The 17,869-nt window shown below is 41.3% G+C and overlaps 1 protein-coding gene across 4 annotated transcripts in view; it reads right to left on the bottom strand.

Moving 5' to 3' along the window:
• LOC114570600 (ras-specific guanine nucleotide-releasing factor RalGPS1) overlaps positions 1–17,869 on the bottom strand; it is a 146,510-nt gene that overhangs the window by 64,356 nt on the left and 64,285 nt on the right. The gene's annotated exons all lie outside the window — the stretch shown is intronic.

Raw genomic sequence — 17,869 nt, 5'->3', positions numbered from 1 at the left:
AACACACACAAAACATGATATTTAGATGAGATAGGGCCCGAACCAAAATTGGCGGTCCCATCAAGCCTGGTGAACATTTACCTATTTTAAGGGTTTAGGGCAGGGGTTGGCAACCTTAGGCACGCGTGCCACCATGGGCACGCGGGACCTTAACCAATGGCACGCTGGCAATATGTGTGCAAGAGAGTTATTGATGTGTTGAAATCATGGTTGAAATAATGAAGCACTCTCTCATCCGCATGCCAAATTACAACGTTCACAGTTGCCGACCTCATAGGTGCCGATACCGTGGGGGCTCCGGAGCTTGAGCACCCACGAAAAATACTGAGCACTCACGTGTGCCAGACTGCCAGTTAATTTTTTACATTAATTTAATATTAAACATTGCAGGTGGTGCTAAGTGGAGAGTCTGTCATAGTGTGATTGGTCATTTCGGTGGCATTGATTTAAAACAAGCTAAAAGAAAAGCTGTCGGTTTGTAGTCTATTTTTCTTAGTTTGCAGGGAATCTTGAAGTTTGGACAAATTCTTATAAACTTAAGCTGTCTGAAGAAACCATCCTCTCCGCTGGAGCGGTAAATATGGATGCATTATTAGACCAAAACAAATACATGTGGCTACTTAATATGCACGTGAATGATGCAATCGTTATGTTTGTGTTCTTCATTCTTGATAATGATGCTGGTTATGTTATTATTATTTTGCCACAGCATCGCTTCATTGAAAATGAGGCATACAGGACCTGCTTATCAGTCCATTCATCATTAAAGCTGGGCTTTTCCACAACTTTTTGCTTCAGGCTCTTTGTCAGTGATATTTTTGTCAGCCCATTTTCCACCAATCAGGACTGCATACTAAAACCATGTTTCCATAATAATAATAATATACAATAATAATAATAATAATAATAATAATAATAATAATTACAAGGTCCTGATTATGAGAAATAAATGTTATCAAATGTTGCTATGGAATAAAATTACAGATTCCCTGGATATTATATTTTAATGTGATGTCATAAAAATGTTAACATGGCACACTAATAAACAAGAAATTTTGAAAAGGGCACTTCATATCAAAAAGGTTGCCGACCCCTGTCCTAGAGATTTCATCCCATCAACTTCAAATTCGGTCTGTGCCATCTTAAGACGTTGAAGATGAAAAGTTATTTAAAGAAAAACATTTCGTCATAGGGCGTGGCCGTGGCGGGGTGGCCATTTTGTGCGTTTCGCCATCCAAACAGGAAGTGGGTGTAACTCGAGTGTACGTTGTCCAACTGGCTCGAACCTTTTCAGGATTTATAAGAGTCCAACCCTGAGGACAAATAAAGGCCGATATTTACTTAAAGTCATAGCGCCCCCTAGTGGCAACAGGAAGTAGGCCTAAAAGTCAAGGTGCTATACTTTAACGAACTCCTCCTAGAGATTTCATTAGATCGACTTCAAATTCGGTCTGTATCATCTTAAAACCTTAACGATGAAAAATTATTAAAAGAATTTTGAGCATTTATCGATGAACAAAGACATTTCTCACGCTTGACAAGGGTCCAGGCCTGAGGACACCTACAGGCCAAAATTGACTTTTGGTCATAGCGCCCCCCCGCTGGCACCAGGAAATCTGCCTTATATGACAAACATCATCCAATTTACATGAAACTTATGTGTGGTCTACATGTGATACTGATCCGCCCCCTATAATATAACCATGCCCACTTACTCAGGCCACACCCCCTTTCATAACATTTGAACCATTTAAGGTAGAGTCTTGTGTGACGTATCATTGAACTCAGCAGAGAGTTTCTTTTTGATTGCTGATGTTTTGACCCACCCCCTATGCTGTAGTCACGCCCCCTTTTTTATAACTTATGACCCGTTTGATGTACACTATTGTGTGAGGTATCACTGAACTCAGCAGAGAGTTCCCTTTTCATTGGTGATGATTTGCAGTGTCTGAGTGCAGCGCAAATGCACGGTCGCAAGGAGCGGCATCCGCCAATAACCGCGCAGAGGAGCGAGGGCCCGCCCAACGCTGCTAGCAGCTTTAATTTGTAATTATTATTACCCTGTGATGGGGTTTGGTGGTCACAATGTTTCACAAACTGCTAATTTTGGTTTCCCATTTACTTTAACAACCATTTATAATTAGTGGTGAGTTATATTAAGTACTGTTAATGGTGGCAGAGGAAGCCCACCACAGGACAAGTCACAAAGCATAAACAGATGCAGAAAACATACACACATACTTGGCAATACTATACACTTTTTTTTTTAAATACACTGTAAATACAAAAAACTGGCCAACTGAACTAAAGTTACCTTTACAACAGAATGATTTCATTGGTAAGGGGTTACAATTTCAAAATTAAGTCATTATATATTGTTTAATGATATAATAATATATATATTGTTAAATAATATAATAGATGAAGAGTTGAAATGCCAACAATACCAATATTTCTGCACTGAATCTAACGAGATGTTAAAACATCTCAACACTCGTCAGCCATCTTAACCAAATATATATTCAGTGTTTCCTCCAGCACTGTAGGGGAGACTGGGGTTGGTTGTCACACTGCTTATTACAGCTACACTAGAGGCCACTGCGGCAGCTTATGTGATATTAAATAGTTGTCCTGTCATCCCGCACTGGTCATTTTGTGGAACACACACAAAACATTAAGATGAGGAGATACTTTGTCATTTTTATTATATGATGAGTGTCTTTTAAGGTTTATTACTTGTTGGTAAAATACATTGTGAAGATAAAAGGGATACCAATTTAGGGCAACGTCATGAGCTTTCATTTAACGTAGGAATGACTATTGGAAGATGTTTTAATGATGAGCAATTCCCACAAGAGTAAAACGTGTGACAACCAACGCTGGTCTCCCCTACAGTAGCTTTTACAGACTATCATTGGACACTTTCTTTTCCATGGAAAACTATACCAAATAATCATTGATTTAAGAAAGAAATTCTTCTGTTTTTGTTCATGGCCAGGCTGTTGAAGTTAAGTACAATATAGTAAAATATCTGGGTACACATATACACCATAACCTGACATTTGAGCCAACACAGACAGGGTTTTTGCTAAGGCCCACCAGCCAATGTACTTTTATCGGAAGTTGAAAAGTTTTAATGTGGATACATCTTTTTTGAAAATGTTTTATTCGAGATTCATCAAGTCTGCTTTAACTTTCTCTTTTATCTGCTGGTTTTGGTCCCTCATTTTGAAAAATAAGCAGATACTAAAGAGAATTGTGATGTAGTATCCCTTCTACACAGAGTCAGAGTCTCCCCGCTGTCCTATGATTTCAGGCTGCTGCCATCTGTCCTGAGGTGAAAGGCTAAGAAATTTAAGAGCTCATTGTCCCGTTTTCCAATGGTGTCATCAATAGCTTGATGTGATTTGTCCCGTATGAATATATTTCTTAGTATTAGTACATCTGTATGTTATGTTGTGTAGGAACAGCTGTCTTTTATTCTCTGCTGTTTCACTTATTCTCTACTACGCAGTATAAACATCTCCATATATTTATGTGTCTCCATTGGTGGGATCACAAATGCGTTTCCCAGGCTACATGCAGATCCAGACATTGGTGCTGATAGTACATCTGAAGCTGTTCATTAACTGGCAGTTGAATGTGTTTAATAACAGCTAGTTAGCTAACAGCTACCTCTTAACTTACACCAACACATGGACAAATGGTATTTCTAATCTGTTGACAGGCTAACCCTCCCATCTCTCCCTCAGCCACATTCAGAGCTCAAACTGATCAGGGATCAGATCAGTGCTACAACAGTTGTGCCTTCTATATGATCATATTTGTTCAAACTGCTGGAGGGCTTGTTTCAGTGTAACAGGCTAACTTTAGCTGACATTAGACCTTGGATGCTTAGTATGGCAGTACAGCGGAGGAAAGATGCATTCAGTTACAACTTTTCAACATCTAGCAGGAATGTGTCTCAAACCTCCTCAGGAAGGGGTTCCAACCATCACATTTCAATCTATCTCATGTATACTTTACACTTTGATAGCTGCCCAGTGCACTGAAGATCAGCACCGAGGTGAACTTGTAAATGGAGATGTAAGTGTGTTTGTCTGTCTCTATGAATGTGTCAGTGTATATACCGGAAAAACAATGAAGGATCCTCTGTCACATCAGCAGTGGAAAGCCCTGACTGTCTATCTGCTGTGTCATTACCAGTCACCATCTGGTGGTGTTTCATGTCTGACTGGCTGGTTAATTAGAATTCTTTTAACAGTATAATTAGTGGGCACACAACGAGGTTTGTCCCACATTGTATATCTATAGCAACACATTGTGCTAGCCTTGTTTAATGGAACAAATCTTCCCTCTGATGTTGACATCAATTTGTGGTCACAGAAAAACACTGCATCATCCTTGAATCATAAACAGAAAACTGTCAAACCAAGTTAGATGGATAACTGCTAATTTCTGTTTCCTATTGACTTTAACAACCATTTATAATTAGTGGTGAGTTATAGAAGATTGGTCAAGTACTGTTAATGGTGGCAGAGGAAGCCCACCACAGGACAAGTCACAAAGCATAAACAGATGCAGAAAACAAACACACATACTTGACAATACTATACACATATTATATATTAGATTTTAGAAACACACTGTAAATACAGAAAACACAGGAACTACAGTTCTCTTTAAAACAATTATTTCATTGGTAAGGGATTACAATTTCAAAATGAAGACTATATATTGTTTGGTGATAATAATATATGATATATGATAAATATATATGATAATTATATATGGTTTTAAGAAATTAAAGACATTTCACCTTCGTTTCATTTGATAATTTAGTTGGAAATCACAACATTCCATAATATGTATAGATACTTAAAAGCCCAAAGTTTTGTCATGAAACATAGATCATTAATGGTTCTTCCTCCAAGTGGCCTTTAAGAGGACCGATCATTATTCAACATATCAACCCTGCAACACTGGCCACAACAAAAGATGCTTGGGAACAAGATTCATTTTTATAATCTGAGACTATCCCTGGAGATTTTCCTATTGCTCGTATTGCATTTGTATATGTCACTGCTTGCTTCAGTTTAAACTGACTCACCGTCTCTATTTAACTAGAGAAAAATTATCTTAAATATATGCTTATTATGATGCCAGCTGCTTCAGAGTCAACACTTAGCACAACCAATGGGACATGGTTTTGGTTAAAACAATTTCTGGACCTGTATTTTTTAAGTGTTCTCGTAACTGTATCTGTAACAAAACAATATTTCCAAACCCGTTTATGGCAATGGGTGTACCTACAACAGAACATGGCGGCATTTGCTTCAGTATTAGCTTGATGATTAATCCTCTATAGGTGGAGGGCTGCCTGCCGTCCTTTTATACAGTGAGTCAAAGGGGTCGAGATGAGTCTTGAAATTGAAAACCTGTGATTCACTTTAAATGGGTCACTTAAAACACACAATGGAATCTGGTTTCTCATTCTTTTCCAGCATCTAAGCATCCAGCATGTAAATGATAAGTCAAGATAGCGGAGGCGGCTGGTAGAGAGGCAGCTGCTCTGAGTAAACCTCCAACAAAACCAGAAATCTACAATGCAGTCGATGATAACATTATTGTGAAAGATGAACTCTTAAACTTCCTTGTTGTCAAAATGAAAACTCTTATCCAGGACGACGTTATTTTACTGGTGAACCAGTTCGGGTCAGAGTGGATTGAGAGTTCTAAGAAAGTTCTTTTTGAACTCTGCCCAAGCGCCACTCAACGCTTTGTAGCACATTAAGGGCCGCAAAAGACGTTAATAGCGGTTTTAAACTACTTAACGAGGCTGGTAAAAACATTCCTTACTTTCTGTCCCACTACTTAAACGAACTTCCACCTGTGACTTTCAACAGCCTTGCTTGAAACGAAATCCAACTTCTAAACATAGATATTTCAACTATGAAACAGGCGGTGTGTGGAGACAAATATCTGTGAGGATGTCCGCATGGTAACAGCGGATATAACCCAACACTTGTGTTTGATTGTGAAACCTGACCTAAACAGAGGAGAGACACCAAGCCAGAGTTCCGAGAGTGTAACCCAGGCTCTTGTAGCCTCGGTTCTGGATACCAGCGTAGCGGAGAGAGCCTCAAACGCGGAGCGAGATAGCGATGTGGTACAGCCACCTAAATGGAGCCGTGTTGTAAAAGAGGGCAGCAGTCCAAAACATGCCCCTGGGAATGTCACTATGGAGACCAAACCCTGCCTGAATTCTCCAGAGAAAAGAAGACAAGCAGCATTATTGGAACAAGCGCTGGGAGAAGAGTTTTAAAAACTAAGATGGTGAGTGTTTTCTCTACAAAGTTCTGACTTAGACTCAGAGACACTAGCCAGTAACGACAAACTGTCGCGATGTAATTTGTCAGAAGATAGACACACTGCTCAAAGTCGGTTCAACTCCTTCAAAATAACCGCCAGGAGCAAAGAGGTGGGCAAAAAGTATGAGCCACAACTCTGGCCAGAAGTTACGGTGTTTCTATAAGTCGCGCAAACCAAGAGCTACCGCAGTGCCAAACACTTATCGCTACAAGGGAGGTGCGTGTGCCAGATGCTGGGACATCTGCTGCTACGTGGCTTTGATCAAGATATAGGACTATAAGAGTGATGTCATATAACTTGGACTGAGTGCTGGGGTCAACGTGCGACGCATTGTTATTAACGAGCTCCTTGAGGATGCTAATATCTTGTGCATACAACAATAGAAAATCAACTCACTTGTGACTTTTGGACATTTGGCATCCAGTCTGAGCAAATCGCCCGGTATATTAATGCGCACCCCTTTCTACTACTTTTGGAACTTTGCCGTATCTCCGACCGCCAGCTGCCAGCTAGACAGCCGGAGGACAAAGGAATAGCCAGCCAGCTGCCTAGCCGCTGCTTATCGTCTGCTGCTGTTCATCGTCTGCTGCTGTTCATCGTCTGCTGCTGTTCATCGTCTGCTGCTGTTCATTGTCTTCAGGCCCAATCGGGTAGGATTATCATTCACCACCAGACTATGTTGCTGTATTACAGGACTTATTCTTCTGGATTACTTTTGTTACACTCTCTCTGCATCGCCGACCCCGAGCTAGTTAGCTAGCAATCTAGCCGCTGTTAGCAGCTACCCCCGCTGTCCTCAGGCCTACACGAGGTGGACAACAATCATTGTACCCAACAATGATTGTAACAGTCAGTTTACAATCATTGTAACCTGACTGTTGTTTATCTTACCTGTCCAGTGATTCAATCTCCTTCATTGTTACTAAATACCTAGGTTTACCCACATTAACCTTTCACCCCGTCATTCCCCTCACCTCCCTCACGGCCCTGAATTTACACCCACAAACCCATAATTTTATTTTCACTCCACTAACTAAAGCTATGGGTCACATACTCATCCTGCTCCTCCTTTGCTCCTCAGGAGACATAGAGCCAAACCCAGGCCCCAGTGCCTTCGCTACTCCCCAGGTGCTTTCATTTACGGATTTCTGCAATTGTAAAAATCTCGGCTTTATGCACCTTAATATCAGAAGTCTGCTTCCTAAATGTGATTCATTCACCTCGCTTGCTCATTCAGCCAACCCTGATATTCTTGCCGTATCTGAATCCTGGCTCAGGAAACAATAATAACTCAGAAATTTCAACTATAACGTTTTCCGTCAAGATAAAATCTCTAAAGGGGGAAGTGTTGCAATATACTGTAGAGAGCGCCTACAGAGCTCAGTCATTCTATCCAGGTCTACACCCAAACAATTTGAGAAAATCAAACTCTCTAGGAATAAGGCTATTACTGTTGTGGCTTGTTACAGACCCCCTCAGCCCCAAGCAGGGCCCTGGACACCATTTGCAAATGAATCGCCCCCCATCTAACTGCTGAATTTGTATTGTTAGGAGATTTAAACCTGGACATGCTCAACCCCCCAGCCACTCTACTCGCTAACCTTGATGCCCTCAACCTCACGCAAATTATAAATGAACCCACGAGATACAATCTCAAATCAGTAAACAAGTGCACCCACATTGACACTGACAATCTGCCCTCTAATTACACCCCAGCTGTCTTTAATCAGGATCTCAGTGATCATTGCCCGATTGCATGCATCCGTAATTGGTCCGCGGTCAAACGTCCACAACTTATCTCTGTCAGACGCTGTCTAAAACACTTCTGTGAAGAAGCATTTCTGACTGACCTGAACCTTGTAGCCTGGGAGAGCATTAACCTCATTCCGACAATGGAAGATGCCTGGATATCATTCAAAACCGATTTCCTCTCTGTCCTAAATAAGCACACCCCATTTAAAAAGTTTAGAACCAAAAGTAGATATAGCCCCTGGTTCACCCAAGAGTTGACCGCCCTCAATCAACATAAAAATATCCTGTGGCGAACCGCATTAGCCTCAAGCAACCCCCATAATATGTAACTCTTTAAAGAAGCCAGGAACCGGTACACCCAGGCAGTTCGGGCAGCTAAGGCTCAATACTTCTAATACTTCAAATTGAAATTTGGCTCTTGCAGTAAAAACTCAAAAAAGTTCTGGGACACTGTAAAAACTATGGAGAACAAGAACACCTCCTCCCAGCTGCCCACGGCCTTGAAATCTGGTAATACTATTACTACCAACAAGCTTACGATATTAGAAAACTTCAATAAGCACTTTGCTGAAGCTAGTCATGCTTTCCATCTGGCGGCCGGACCCCCAGTAAACTGTCCCACAACCCCCGCAGCTACACATCCACACCCCCCACCACGCTTCTCCTTCACCCCAATCCTGACTGCGGATGTGCTGAGGGAGTTGCAAAATCTGGACCCTTACAAATCAGCTGGGCTAGACAATCTGGACCCCTATTTCCTAAAATGATCTGCAAGTATTATCGCTTCCCCCATTACCAACCTGTTTAACCTATCTCTCGCATCTTCAGAAATTCCTGGAGATTGGAAATCTGCCGCAGTCATCCCTCTCTTCAAAGGGGGAGACACCCTTGACCCAAACTGCTATAGACCCATATCTATCTTGCGCTGTCTCTCGAAAGTCTTCGAAAGCTTGGTCAATAAACAGACTACCAACCATCTTGAATCCCAACCATCATATTCTCATCGACAGACTCAATATCATTGGGTTTTCCCACGACGTAACTACTTTTCTGATAGGGTCCAGGGCGTTAAATCTGAGGGCCTGTTGTCTGGACCTATGGCTGTCTCTATGGGGGTGCCACAAGGCTCAATTATTGGGCCGACACTTTTCTCTCTTTACATCAATGACGTGGCTGCCGGGCCCTCACAAATCCTGTACATAATCGGCCCCTCATTAGATAATGTGCTATCAAACCTCCAGGAGAGCTTCTACGCTATACAGCACTCCTTCTGAAACCTCCAATTACTTCTAAACTCCGGCAAAACCAAGTTCATGCTTTTCAACTGATCACTGCCTACCCCTGCCCATCCGATCAGCATCACCACGCTCGATGGGTTGGAATTAGAAAATGTGACAGTGTACAAATACTTAAGTGTCTGGCTAGACAGATCCCTCGCCTTCCAGCAAAAACATAATCCACCTTCAATCTAAAGTTAAGTCCAGGATCAGTTTTCTATTCCGCAACAGGGCCTCCTTCACTCACGCTGCCAAACTCGCTTTGGTGAAAATGAAAATGTTCTCTATCACAGTGCCATACGTTTTGTGACCAGAGCCCCTCTTAACACCCACCACTGCAGCCTCTATGCATTAGTTGGTTGGCCCTCGCTACACACTTGACGCCTAACTCACTGGTACCAACTCATTTACAAGTCCGTGCTTTGCAAAGTCCCGCCGTACCTAAGCTTACTGGTCACAATAGTCCTACCCTCAAGTAGTTACATCTCCTTGGTCACCCCAAAAGCGCACACCTCCTTTGGCCGCCACTCCTTCCAGTTCTCAGCTGCAAATGACTTGAATAAGCTACAAAAAACCCTGAAGCTCAAAACCCTTATCCCACTAACTACCTTTAAAGTACGTCTGACCAAGCTCCTGTCCGATCACTGCATGTGCTAATTGTTCATCTTTCATGTATTATTTTTGCACACCCTATCCCACTGTCTCTGACAAGCCCCTTTGCACATTTGCAGATATCTGTTTACGTGCTTTTGCACCTCGCACCTCACACTTGCCCCGGTATGCAAAACTGTATTTCTCCCCACCACTGTTACAACACCTTGTTGTCACACAATCTTTTTCTTTTTTGTACATCTACCACTCATTACTACACCTATTTCGCTATTCAGACCACAACCTGCACTAACTATATATTGACTCTTTACTGCATTTCAGCATTTAAATATTTCTGTCTATTCATATATAATTGTGCTACGCTTGTTCAACATCACTATCTAGTACACTTTGCACATACTGTACATTGACTCTCTACTTCATCTCTGCATTTAACATTCATATGTTATATCATGTATACTGTGTTATTCATGTTTCTACCTCACTACCTATACAAATATTTGCACTAACTGTATATTGCCTCTTTTTCTATATTCAGCATTTTGACAGTTTATGTTTACCGTGTTATTACTGATCCACATCACTAACTTAACTACATCTTGCACTAACTGTATATTGACTTCATTACTTCTCAGCATTCATATAGACTATTTATACATACTGCGTTATAACTGATCACTGGATCTACATCACTATCTTGCCCACAATTTAATTTTGCACTAACTGTACTCTGACTCTTTACTACATCTCAGCAGTGTTATAGACCATCTATTTCATGTATATTATGTTATCACCATACCACTTTTGCATATCCATTGACTTACTTAAACTGCCTACTTAATCTATACCTTTGTAGCCTATTGTATTCTGTTTTCTTGTACTATGTTGAATGTCTTGTACTCTTACATTTTTTTTGGCCAGGTCGCCGTAGTAAATGAGAACCTGTTGTTAACGGCCTACCTGGTTAAATAAAGGTTAAATAAAAAAATATGTTCATCATGGTGTTGATTCCTTCTCGGTGTTGTTTTCTTTGTCTTTGTAACTTGATGTCATTGTGAATGAGGGCCGCCCCTCAATGATCTCTCGAGTATAAATAAAAAGTTGTATGAATTAATTGTTTTCAGCACCTGGCAACATTGTCTGTACAGTCAGTACAGCGGTTGTTAGGGTAAAAAAAACACAAAAATCACGGACTGCAAAAGAGACTCCAGCTGTCAGATTTATGCAAATAACATAAACATTGACTTTCCGTCTATGTGGTGCTACCAGCTGGTACCTTTTTGGCTGCCAATATGTTCCACACAAGGGATCCCCCTTTCAGGACAGTCTGCAAGAAGTTAATTTCATATTGCAAAGTATATCCGTTTGTGAGCTCACTTAAGTAAGCTCACTTAAGTAAATAAGAAATTATCAAAGATGTTACCCAGTTTAAGGACTTTTACATTCTGTTAGCTAGAGGGGCATGGAAAAGGCAGGGCAAGCTTTCAATAGTAATTATACATTTACATATATATGATTATACACCAAGTTTACTAGATGTATGCACACTGTGTTACTGCCAACATTTAGTAAACTTTACAGTCTCAACTGAGGAGGGCAAGTTAACATGGAAACCAGTTGTGAAAATATTTGCAGGGTTTTTCCTGCATAGAGAAAGTTTTGGTGCCCCCAAAGAGGTTTATAGCCAGCGCCAAAAGAAAATCACCAGTGCCAGCACCATCTCCCTCTCATCCACAACTGATATATTTTACATATGCGGCTGGCGCTGATAAACCAGCTAAGATGCATTTTTTTTATACTGGATCTGAACACTCTGCTAGCGCTAATGGGATCTCAGTTTTACTGTGCAAAGTCAGGCTGTACCGGACTCTCCCAGTGACCATGCTGCCGGACTGTCGGCGCAGCGAGAAGCGGTCCTAGAGCTCTGACTGCTGTCTGTCCATGATGGGCTGCACTGCCGTCTATCAGTATTAAATTGAGACAGTTTCATAACCTGTTTCTTTAACGTCTTAAGATGGCACAGACCGAGTTTGAAGTTGATCGGATGAAATCTCTAGGAGGAGTTCGTTAAAGTACAACATGTGGAAATGGCCAAAATCACACTAATTTCGAATTTTCAATTCAAAATGGCGGACTTCCTGTTGGGTTTAGGGTATGGCTCTAAAAAAGTTATTTGTACATCTTGACATGTTACATATGTGTACCAAGTTTCGTGAGTCTACGTTAAACGCACTGCAGGCCATTTTTGTGCCCCTATTCGCGAAACCCTTAAAATACGTAAATTTTCACCAGGCTTGATGCGACCGCCAAATTTGGTGAGTTTTTGAATATGTTAAGCCCCTCAAAAAGCCAATTCATTTGACGGGAAAAAGAAAGAAAGAATAGGCTCATTCGGGATGAGTCAGATCTGCGCAGAATCGATCACCGGTGATCGCCGCCCGTTGCGTGCAAGTTAGATTTGTGTCCGACTTGATCCCGACTTGCTCTGACGTCATGCACACGTGGGCAACGATAATCTCACGAGACCAAGGCGGCCGCAGTTCTGAGACGCAGGTAGAGCAGAGCCAGCTGCAAGAGCCAGGCGGAGGCAGGCGGAAACTTTTATTGAGTTTGAATCGGAGGAATTTTAACTGCTATTTGTCTGATTTAAAAGCTTATTCTGAACAGAACACATGTAGTGTGGCTGATAGTTATGTTTAGAAGTCAGAGAGACTAAATCTGTTCAGATTACAGATCATCTACAGTGTGTTGTTAATGAAAATCAGCAACAGATCGCATGTAGAGAATTTTGACAGCTACTCTGTCTGTGGTTATGTGCTTATGTTGCTGAGGTGTTTTTTTCCTGTTCCCATACTGTGCTCCTAGTGGGGGCATAGTCTGGGAGTTGCCTTTTTCTCCTCGTCTCTCCTCATGTCATGCTGTATTTTCTTTACCCAATGTATGTTTGTATGTACCTTGTAAAGCGCTTTGTTGGTTTCTTATCTGTGAAATGCGCTCTATAAATAAAATTGGATTGGATAATAAAAACAACTGGAGACTGTGTAGGAGCTGATATATGGGTCTGATAACATTTTATTAAATCGGAATCGGACCACAGTGTTTCTGTCACTTCCTGTTCAGCCTGAAGGCTGCTGGCATCAGCTAGAAAACTGTCCGACTTGAGAGCGGATTTTTGTCACCGCCCCCGGCTGCTGCCGCCTGCTCTCGTCTACTTTACAGGCGAGGCGCAGCTCATCTCGAACAAGCCTAATAATTCCTTCAGTTTCAATAGGGCCTTTGCCGCTGTCGGCGCTCGGGCCCTAATTAAACATGCATTATTTAGGCTACTACCCTTAGGATTGGGTACCTTTCGCATCTGAACCAATATCGATACCTGAAATTCTGTTCCAGTACCCAACGGTACTTTTTTCGGTACTTTCCCTCTGTAATTACAAAACAATTATTTCAGTTGTAAAAATAATTCCAAACCTATTCATCCTATGTACTTAGAACATTGTTATTTTATTAGAATATGTTACACTCTAAAGAAATTTAAAAATCCTACAACATATTAAATTGAATAATTATTCATTTCTTACTCACTGTAACTTTTATTCTTGTATTTGTACTGTATATTTTAGCCTGTTTTATGTTTTCATCATGACTGTTTTGAATTGCTCTTTAATGTTTCATGTAAAGCACTTTGAATTGCCTTGTTGCTGAAAGGTGCTGTAGAAATAAAGCCTTGCCTTCATACCTCAGCCTGTCAGTCAGTCACCAGGGCACAGAAACCACTGTGCCTGCTGCTTGTCTCAGAAGAAGTGTAACGTCAACAGAACCGCGACTGCTTTCGCCTCGCCATTAATATCATATCGCAGCAAACGCTGTCTGCATGAAGTTTTTAAAAACTGTAACCATACTTGCAACTAGAGATGTTCCGATACCGATACCAGTATCGGTATCGGCTCCGATACTGCCTAAAACGCTGGTATCGGTATCGGGAAGTACTGGAGTTTATGCACCGATCCAATACCACGTAATAAAGCCCTAAAGAAAATCTACATTAAAAGTAGTTTATTTATGTTCTTTTTCCGTTTTTCCGTTTCCAGTTTGACTGACTGTCAAACTGGAGAATAAAAGAAAGTTTTGGGGCATTCATTGTTTGTGTTTGTTCATGTTTCACAAAGAGTTTAACCTGAGCCAGACCGACAACAAAGATAGAAATCATATAACATCCATACAGGGATAGTAGTATACAGCTGTTGAAACATAATGAAATATAAGACACCCTGGTATCGGATCGGTACTCGGTATCAGCAAAAAAGTGGTATCGGGCCATCTCTACTTGCAACCACTTTATCGGCATTGCCGTGACTTCAACAAAACTGCAGAGCCGACGTAGCTAGTTTGCACCGTTTGCACTGTCTGCACCTCTGCGTGTATGTGCGAGTGTGTGTGCTCTCTGTCAATTTTCAGAGAAGACAGCCCTATTCTTACTAATTAAACAAACTGGACTTTGGGGTCAAGTGTAGTAGGAACCAGGCCAAGATCCCGCATGCGAAGCCACCTTACTGTATTATATTCCATTATAGTTTTATATTTTGAATCGTTACCTGCATCCAGAATTTTGGGATTTCCTTGACATAATTTAAGATGTTTTCACCATAAATTGGTGCCTAAAAATGTATGAGAATGCAGGACATGAAGTGTTTGATGCTAGAGCAAGTAACTGTAATCCTATCAAAGACATCATGAAGACAAATTAAACTCCAATGAAATCTTGCTTAAAACTCCAGGAACTAGAAATTGTTTCCCAACTCTGGGCTTAAAAACATTTCTCTTCATGTTACACCCAAATCCCACTAAGATGTACTGGCGGTCCATGATATCAGCTGTGCTGGCAGCTCCAGCCTAAATATTACATCTCCATAACGCAACACGAAATGCTTAACAAATATTTGTGGATGATGTGATCCTAATAGACACATGAGTGTGGGGTGTAATCTGTTTCAGCTGTGCGCGGTTTGCAGTCCTGGTTTCTCTGACCCACAGCAAAGTGCATTTAGTCATTCTGCCTGGGACGCAGGCTGCAATACTGCTGCTTCACAATGGATACACAAACAAAAACAGATGAAAGGTATTTTTATGTGATCATCTGTGAGATGTGTTAATGTGGACACTCATATTGTCTCGCATACTTATTGATATTCTTCAGTAGCTTTTTTTTGCTCATCTTTTCTGCTACAAACTGTATCCTGCATCGCTCATTTTGCTGCCGATTTATTTAAAAATAATTTTGGTATAATTCTATATTTGTCAGTGGAACAGTTAAATGCTGAACTCAGATCAGTATTACACACTAATCAACTTTACATATGCTCACTATGATGACAGTACACAATTATATACAACAATGCATAAAAGCAAAATGGAAGGAACCCCCATAGAGCCTACTGCATCTATAACTAATAAGCATCAGTGCTCATAGTAATCACACTCCTCTAGTGTTATTTGGTTAAGGGATGATAATTTAGATTTTTTTTTTTCCTAACCCATAACCGACCCTCGGTAACTGATCATTAACTAGGGCTGAACGATTAATTGCATTTGCGATAATATCGTTATATGTTAAAATGCGATTTCCTAATTGCAAAGGCTGCAATTTGGTCACGTGACTCACGAGAGCATATCAGTCTGCACTCTGCAGAGAAAGCATCAACTCAGCACGCTAACGCTACGCCGTACCTTGAGCAGATTTCTGTCATTCAAACAACTCTGAGTTGTAGTTTAAAACTTGTAAGGGTTTTATTTGGGCTCCAGTCCATACATGCAGTTAATGAATACAGGCACGCAGAACTGAAGGCTCGGTTGGCAATGATTAGCTCCAGTTAGCGGTTAGCTCCGTTATAAAGATATGGAGTGGAGGAGACTGCTGCGGAGAGGGGTAACAACCACACTCTGATAAATGATGTTCGGGGAGCTTTCACAGCAGCGTGGCCACGTTGTTTCAACGTTTTTATTAGTACAGTTAATCCCACGGCAACACCTGCATGCTACTACTAACGTAACGATAGCCTCTCTGAGCTAGTGCAGCATCGTTGACGCTGTCATGCACACGGCACGCAACTTCATGAGGGGAGGGAGGGGCTGGAGGCAGCTCCTCTGTGCGCTGTAAAAGAAAATACACCGATGTATATATTTTTACTTATTTAACTGTCTAGTAAAGTTCAAAGACAGTGTTTAAAAAGTGCAATCCACATGTTTACATATGTCTATGTAAATAATAATTAAATAATCTAAATACTACTAAGTGTGGTAGAGCCACATTTGTTTTTATATTTCTGCAATCTGCACTTTAGTGTAATTTGTTTCTGACTTTCATATGAATGTTTCCACCAGGCTTAGTCAGTGCTCAATATACTACTGTGATTGAAGTAGTTAAATAAAAGATGTCAGTCATATAAATTCATGCATCACCTAATTTCATCATCACATCCAGACCTGGCCTCCAGGAAAGAACAGTTGGTTTAATCCATCTAATCTTGTGTTGTACATACTATACAATGATTTATTGCTAGTTTTTGTTGAATAATACAGAAAAGCTTATAATCACATATCGAATCGCAATCGCAATATTTTTGAAAAAAATTACAATTTGATTATTTTCAAAAATCATTCAGCCCAATCATTAACCGTTAACTGACAATCAAGCAACACAGTTCCAGTTCACCGTCCAAGAGGCTTATACATATTCAACACGTCAGACAGCTGCGGTCGTGGACACATGCAGCCACTTTACTGAAACCACTCGCACAACCAACACAAGTCCATAGCGGCCGCTAGTGCACTAGCAAGTTAACTAGCCAGTCTGTGATGATCCCCGCCTTTGCCTCACAATCCACCTGACCCCAATGCCTATCCTTGTGAGGGGTGGGCCCACAGAGTGACAGCTCCATATTGCTCTTTGGGGCAGTGCCCAGCTGAGTAACATGGGTCAAGCCCCAGTCACTAGATGTTTGCTGGCAAGCCCCTCACCCAGGTCTGGCTCCAGAAGGGAGCCCCAGTTTCCCTTTTCCGGGCGAGTTGCGGCAGCCCCCTTTCTGCTGATTCATATAGGATTAGTGAATCACACTTCATTTGGTCCCTGTCCTGGGACCACCCCACCAGGAGCTATTGCCCCCGACAACACAGCTCCCAGGGTCACAGGGACACGCAAAACCCTCCACCACGTTAAGGTGGCCATTTTAAGAGTGACAACAGTGAGTTAACTCAGTGATTTCTCTCTGCTGAAGTGTTTAAGTGGCTTAATGCAGCTGCAACAGGAAAGACAGTTCACAGCCCACTGCTTTTCACTGACTACCTGCTGCTGCCAGTTGTAGCTGTAGGTCATTATCGGGCCCAACAGAGCAGACTGTGTGCATGAATAGAGAAGAAAGAAACTGGAGAGTGGTCACAGGCTGGGGCATGTCCTCCTTTATGAGGTACAGAAAGGAAAACACATACAAAAGCCAATACAAGAAGTCCCAAGACCTTCCCTTTGTTAAAAGACACATAGAGGAAGAATCAGAACAAAGAAATGAAATCATGCTCTGCTGCGTCTGGATGTGCTCTGAGGCATGTTTCAACTTTGCATGACGGCACTTAAATGAGTATCATAATATTTCCTTTCAGGATTTGAATTAGCGATTATGTTGTCAAATATGACAATATGATGAGAAATGTGTGTATGATATTCTCCTGTGTAAAGACTAAAGCCACATCGGGCACTAGTTTGTTGCTGGTGTCTCCAGCCCACCTACTCCACAATATTTCAAAAAGGTCTGCCATTTTCTGATTAGAATACAGCTCATTTGAAGCTACAAGCATGACGTTAAACC

This window comes from Perca flavescens, chromosome 16, assembly GCF_004354835.1.
Source record: "Perca flavescens isolate YP-PL-M2 chromosome 16, PFLA_1.0, whole genome shotgun sequence".
In the NCBI taxonomy this organism is placed as follows: Eukaryota; Metazoa; Chordata; class Actinopteri; order Perciformes; family Percidae; genus Perca; species Perca flavescens.
Note: the sequence above shows the minus strand (reverse complement) of the source record. Positions and strands in the feature narration are given on the sequence as shown.